Source organism: Solanum stenotomum, unplaced genomic scaffold (genome assembly GCF_019186545.1).
Source record: "Solanum stenotomum isolate F172 unplaced genomic scaffold, ASM1918654v1 scaffold22997, whole genome shotgun sequence".
Lineage (NCBI taxonomy): Eukaryota > Viridiplantae > Streptophyta > Magnoliopsida > Solanales > Solanaceae > Solanum > Solanum stenotomum.
This window is the reverse complement of record NW_026027283.1, coordinates 65,194-72,335: the sequence shown is the minus strand read 5'-3', so window position 1 is coordinate 72,335 and position 7,142 is coordinate 65,194. Positions and strand designations below refer to the sequence as shown.

Here is a 7,142-nt window from a genome sequence, read left to right as displayed (position 1 = left end):
CAGCTATAGAAAGAAGCCTTGTATTAATTTCATGGAGATTTCTTGAAAATAATTATAGCAGCAATTTGTGTTGCAATTTTGTTGGTATATACATGGAGAATGTTGAATTGGGCATGGTTAAAGCCAAAGAAACTTGAGAAATACTTAAGAAAGAGTGGTCCTAAGGGAAATCCATACAAATAATTACTCTATGGAGATTTCAATGAACTCACAAAAAGTGTCATTGAAGTCAAATCTAAGCCTATCAACAAAAATGTATATTTCATGTATCCTTTATGGAACCCTCCATAGGGAGTTGAGGAGTAGTACGATAGTCTCACCATTTTTAGAGTGATTTTTGGGCATTTAGAGGTCAGTTTATAGGAACTAGGTAGTTTTCTCGATCTTTCGTGTGTGTTAGCCCATGAATATTTTGGTGATATGACTTCCAGATGAATAGTTTGTGAAATCTTTATGGAACCCTCCATAGAAAGTTGGAGGAGCAGTACATACAGTCTCACCATTTTTAGAGTGATTTTTGAGCACTTAGAGGCCAATTTATAGGAACCAGGCATTTTTCTCAATTTTCATTTGTGTTAGCCCATTAATAATTTAGTGATATGGCTTCCGGATGAATTTATTGTGAAACCATTATGGAACCCTCTATAGGGAGTTGAGGGAGCAGTACGTACAGTCTCACCATTTTTAGAGTGATTTTAAGGTATTTAGGAGCAAATTTAGAAGAATTAGGCGATTTTCTCAGATTTTCATGTGTGTTAGCCCATGAATATTTTGGTGATATAGATTTCGAACAAATTTTGCCACCTTAGCTTAAGATTAGAAGTCTCACATCAACAAAAACACAAGAGAGATATTGGTATATAAGTAATGAGGCCTTATCAACTAGTAACGCATTTTAAAGTTGTGCAGACCTAGGCCCAAAGCGGACAATATCACTAGCGGGCTGGGTCATTACAAATGGTAACATAGTCACTCTTGTGTCAGCCTTGTCGATATGAGCCAGAGTTCAACTGAGTTTAGGAAAATCCCGATAAGGTGGGGCAAACCTCAGTGCTGAGTCTATGCAAATCTCATTCGGTGGGGCAAACCTCAGCGAGGACGCTAAGTCCATAGAGGGGGTGTATGTGACACCCCAGCTTAAGATTAGAAGTCCTATTTCTGCAAAAACACAGGAGAGATGTTGGGTATATAAGTAAGCAGGCCTTACCAACTAGTGACGCATTTTAAAGTCGTGCAGGCCTAGTCCCAAAGCGGACAAAATCACTAGCGGGCAGGATCGTTACAAAAAAAATTTTGCAAAATCTTTATGGAACCCTCCATAGAGAGTTGGGGGAGTAGTACATACAGTCTCACCATTTTAGAGTGATTTTTGGGCATTTAAGGGCCAATTTACAGGAATTAGGCGATTTTTTTAGTTTTTCGTGTGTTAGCCCATGAATATTTTAGTGATATGACTTCCAAATGATTTTTTTGTGAAACCTTTATGAACCCTCCATACGGAGTTGGGGAGCAATACGTACAAATTCACCATTTTAGAGTGCTTTTTTTTGGCATTTAGGAGCCAATTTATAAGAATTAGGTCCTTTACTTGGCTTCAACTTGCATTTTTGCCCTCCAACTTTGAGTGTGCACAAGTAGACACTTAAACTTGTATAAAATTGAACAAATAAAAATAAAATTGTCCAAAACAAGAATCGCTTTAGAATTCAAAACAAAATATAGTAATTGTTTCCAACTATATCGTTGAATTAAAGAACTACTTTTACCTAATAGTACTTGACTCTCAAAAAACATTTAATAAATAAGGGTAACTTAGTAAACTATATTTTTACTCCCTCTGTCCAACAATAGTTGTCCACCACTGACTTTGCATACTTATTAAACAAACTAGGGAAAATGCATAAGTACCCCCCAGCCTATGCCCAAAATCTCTGAGACACACCTAACTTTTACTAAGGTCCTATTACCCCCCCCCCCGAACTTATTTTATATATAATTTTCTATCCCTTTTCGGCCTACGTGGCACTATCTTGTGGCCCAGTACATGTTGACATTTTTTTCAAGAATAGTGCCACGTAGGCCGAAAAGGGGTAGAAAATTATGTATAAAATAAGTCCGGGGGGATAATAATTTAAGAAAATGCTTTTCGAGAGTCAAACAGTTTAAGTTTGACCGAGAATTTGCTCATGAAATTTTCAAATTTTTTAAAATGAAATTTATATATTTGTAAACTTCACAAAAAGTACTATAAGTCTCAATAATTGATAATACAAAATATTTAAAAGATATAGGAAAAAATTAAGGTCAAAGATAGACATGTTTGAATCTCGATATCCGAAATGTGTCACATAAATTGGGACAGAGGGAGTACTTAAATTATCCGTAATTTTATTTTAATTTCATATCATAATTATTTGGAGTATTGAAAAATATATTTAAATTATTACTTATAAGTTTGTAAATAATAATATGTAACGGTGTATGAATTATATTCTTTCTTATTAAAATAAAAAATTATCACGTGAAAAATAATTTCACCGTATAAAAATGACAAACATAACATATAACAATCCCAACCGAAAATATAAATTGGAACACTTAACTTCACTCTTCAAAAGTTGAGTTCATTTCTCAAAGTTATTAGGGAACTATGTATTCCCAAAGAAGTTTTAAAGAAATGTCTTTACATTTAAACAAGGTTGAAAACTGAGATTTCCAAAGAGCCTTCGGGATTGAGTAATTATCTCAATCAGCAGGAAGACATATGTTTTAAAACACATAAGAGTCAGTACATTTTTGGGAGTAGTATCGAGCACCGAATTGGGGGAGCGTTCAAAGAACCCACAACCCCCATAGAACCATGTTAGCCACCATGGGTAGAAAAGGATCATACTTTTTAGATGAATCCTTTTCTTATTAGACTAGTGGATCCATTAGGCAGTTTAGGTCTTATACCTTTGGCCGAGTATAAGATGCTCTGGCAGCGTGAGGTCGATTGTTGTATCATCACTATAGCTCTTATGTGATGGTTGTCGGTTAGAGAAACTCCCACAGCAATTATTGTATTTTCATACACAGAGATTATTGTATTTTTATATACATCAGTTCATTGTATTTCTATATACATTTCAGGCTTATTGTATCTTTGTATACACACAGAGTTTATAGCATGTTTTAAACAGTCTTTCTTTATATCGCACTTGTTTTAAATTGTCTTATATTGAAAGAAGTCAGTCAGGTTGAATTGAGTTGAGCAAGGTAAACTTTTCAGTTTCTTCCAAATTTCCTTCTAGCCTATGTTGCTTAGTTTTCCAACTCGCATACTCGTACATTCCATGTACTGATGCCAGTTGGCCTGCATCATCTTATGATGCAGATACAGGTACCCCGGATCAGCATCATGCACGTTGTTGATCCAACTGAGCACTCCAGAGTCAGTGGTGAGCCTCCTTGCATTCCGGAGGACTCAATTATTTTGTGTTCTTAGTTTTTGTTTTATTAGGATGTTGCGGGGTCTGTCCCAACATCCATCTCAATATTTTAGAGGCTTCATAGACAGACAGTCAGTCAGTTAGTTTTGAGTCTCTCATCTATGTATATATGTAAATATTCTAGTTTGAGATTCGAGTTGCCTTTATGGCCATATTTTATAAGTTAAGTTGTTTTGTAATATTGCATTGCATTGAGTTATTCTGTTGGGTTAGGTTTCCGCTGAGTTAAAAAAGCTAGGCCAAGGGTTCGCTTGGGGCCAGAAATGGTCTCCGGGTGCCGATCCCGCCCAGGGTGTAGGCTCGGGGCGTGACATTCCTACTTAGATCTATGACACTTATCTTATTTAAATATTAATGGTATATATTTTTAAGTAATTAAGTGTCTTAATCATGGTTAAAAGGATATATATATATATATATATATATATATATATTCACCATTTAAATCTATCTAATTTAGCTATAAAAAAAACTATGTCAACATTGTTAGCACCACAACTTAAATTATTTTCGTTGTCTATAGTTTCACCATTCATAAAAGAAATGTTTCTTCATAAACTGAATTCTGGCAATTCAAAATCTAACATTCAAATAAGTTATTTTTACAAAGAAAAAAAAGATTGTTTATCATGAAATAAAGTTTCTAGCATTTAGATATTAAATAGAAAGTATTGAAAATTACTTTTCCATAAATTATCGAAAAAGAATAAAATATTTTTCTGCTAGACAAACTTTTTCAAAAAATAGAAAGGTTTTTTAAAAAATATGAATCAAATAGAATAATAATGATATAAGCGATACACTATTTAAACTATAGAATGAAAAGAATAACGGGTCTTCATGAAACAAATAAAGATGAATTTATATGGATAAAAAAAAAAAAAATTAGATAGTATAAGTTATGAAAGATGAATATATTATTCCTTATCACAATGAAAAGAAAGAATACAATGACTACAATTATTATTCAAAATAATTGTAGCAATTCAAGTTGCACCAAGTAATTTGTCTAATTATTATCGATAAAACATTACAAGATCCTCCATCCATCTTTTCGATCAACATTCCTTTAATAAAATGAAGGAATAATTTACACTTATAGATTAAAATAATCATTCAATCTTTAGTGGGCATTATGGTCTTTATATATTGATTTAACTCAATGATCTCATAATAAAATTATTTACTTTTTAGTATAAAGAAAAAGATTTTAAAAATGGAACTAATTTAGTCTTTAAAAGGGTAGAAATGCCTAATATTTTTTTATGAATATTTTATCTTTCAACTTTTGACTTAACATTTTCAGATTTTTAATATTTAGTGTACCATATAGAATGATTACTATTTAATACTTAATTAAGTAAATATTTTATAATATTTTGATTTAACATAGATATAAAACTATAATCTAACTTTATACTCTATGGTTTAAATCTTTTTTACCCTTCAACCAAAAACAACCTTGGTAGGAAAAAAAGGGACAAACTTAAAGAAAACTTATCGCACAATGTAATATAGCACAAAAAAATTGAAGAGAGGACACCATATCAGAAAGAAGAATTATGCATTAGGATTGTATCATAGCCAAAAAAAAAACATACATAATGGAATTCATTTTACAATGACAAATAATCGAAGAAATATGAAACATTATGAACAACATATCCCAAAATTGTAGTCCACGGTACTTTTTTTCTATTCATATACCAACATATTATCTAAATATAACAATCAAATCATTAAATATAGAAGGAAGAATTATATAAATAACAAAACTAAAACGGAAAGTAACAAGGAAAAATTGATAGCTAATATGCAAAAACAAAGACTTCAGTACAAAAAGGTTCTTCTTGTTCTGGATGATGTTGATCACATAGATCAATTAGACGCGTTAGCTGGGAAGCGTGAATGGTTTGGTGACGGAAGTAGAATCATCATAACAACCAAAGACAAACACTTGCTTGTTAAGTATGAGACTGAAAAGATATACAGAATGGGAACTTTAGACAAATATGAAAGCTTACAACTTTTTAAACAACATGCTTTCAAGAAAAATCACCCTTCCAAAGAATTTGAGGATCTATCAGCTCAAGTGATAGAGCATACTGGTGGACTCCCCCTGGCCCTGAAAGTCCTTGGCAGTTTCTTGTATGGAAGAGGTTTGGATGAATGGTTAAGTGAAGTGGAGCGTTTGAAACAAATCCCACAAAATGAAATTTTGAAGAAACTCGAACCAAGTTTCACTGGTCTCAACACTATTGAGCAAAAGATATTCTTAGACATTGCATGCTTCTTTGCAGGGAAGAAGAAAGATTCAGTGACCAGAATACTTGAGAGTTTTCATTTTAGCCCTGTCATTGGGATAAAAGTTCTCATGGAGAAATGTTTGATCACTATATTAAAAGGTCGCATTACAATACACCAATTGATACAAGAAATGGGCTGGCACATTGTTCATCAAGAAGCTTCTTACAATCCAAGAATATGTAGTAGGTTGTGGAAGCGCGAAGATATTTGTCCTGTACTCGAACGAAATTTGGTACATAGTTGTGAACTTATGACTTCTTATGTTATTTTCCTTTTCTCATCCGCCTTTAATACTCTTGCTTATTAGGGTACTGACAAGATCGAAGGCATGTTGCTGCACCTGACTAATGAAGAAGAAGTTAATTTTGGTGGCAAGGCCCTCATGCAGATGACCAGTCTGAGGTTTCTCAAATTCCGGAATGCATATGTTAGCCAGGGACCTGAATTTCTTCCTGATGGGTTGAGATTGGCATGGATATCCTTCAAAAAGTCTGCCAAATAGATTTAAGGGAGACCAACTTGTTAGTTTGAAATTGAAAAAAAGCCGCATCATACAACTTTGGAAAACTTCAAAGGATCTAGGAAAGCTGAAGTACATGAACCTCAGCCTTTCACAGAAGCTAATAAGGATGCCAGATTTTTCAGTTACACCTAATCTTGAAAGGCTAATTCTTGAAGAATGCACAAGTTTGGTAGAAATCAATTTTTCTATTGGAGATCTTGGAAAGCTAGTCTTGCTGAATCTGGAGAACTGCAGAAATTTGAAGACCCTACCAAAGAGAATTAGATTGGAAAAGCTTGAAATTCTCGTTCTTTCAGGGTGCTCAAAGTTAAGAACATTCCAAGAAATAGAAGAGACAATGAATCGTTTAGGAGAACTGTATTTGGGCGCGACTGCTTTGAGTGAACTATCTGCATCAGTTGAGAACCTTTCAGGAGTTGGTGTAATAAATCTAAGTTACTGCAAGCATCTTGAGAGTCTACCTAGCAGTATTTTTAGGTTGAAATGTCTGAAAACACTCGATGTGTCTGGATGCTCAAAACTTAAAAATTTACCAGATGATTTGGGACTTTTAGTTGGTTTAGAGGAGCTCCACTGCACTCACACAGCCATCCAAACAATTCCATCCTCTATGTCTCTTCTTAAAAACCTTAAGCACTTATCTCTCCGAGGATGTAATGCTTTGAGTTCACAAGTAAGTCGCTCAAGTCATGGCCAGAAGTCTGTGGGTGTAAATTTTCAGAATTTGTCGGGTCTTTGTTCATTGATCATGTTGGATCTTAGTGACTGCAATATATCAGATGGAGGCATTTTAAGTAATCTTGGGTTCTTACCGTCTTTGG

The 7,142-nt window shown here is 33.7% G+C and overlaps 1 pseudogene; it reads left to right on the top strand.

Moving 5' to 3' along the window:
• The first annotated feature begins 3,400 nt into the window (after positions 1-3,400).
• Positions 3,401-7,142, top strand: part of LOC125851153 (disease resistance protein Roq1-like) — a 5,376-nt pseudogene continuing 1,634 nt past the window's right edge.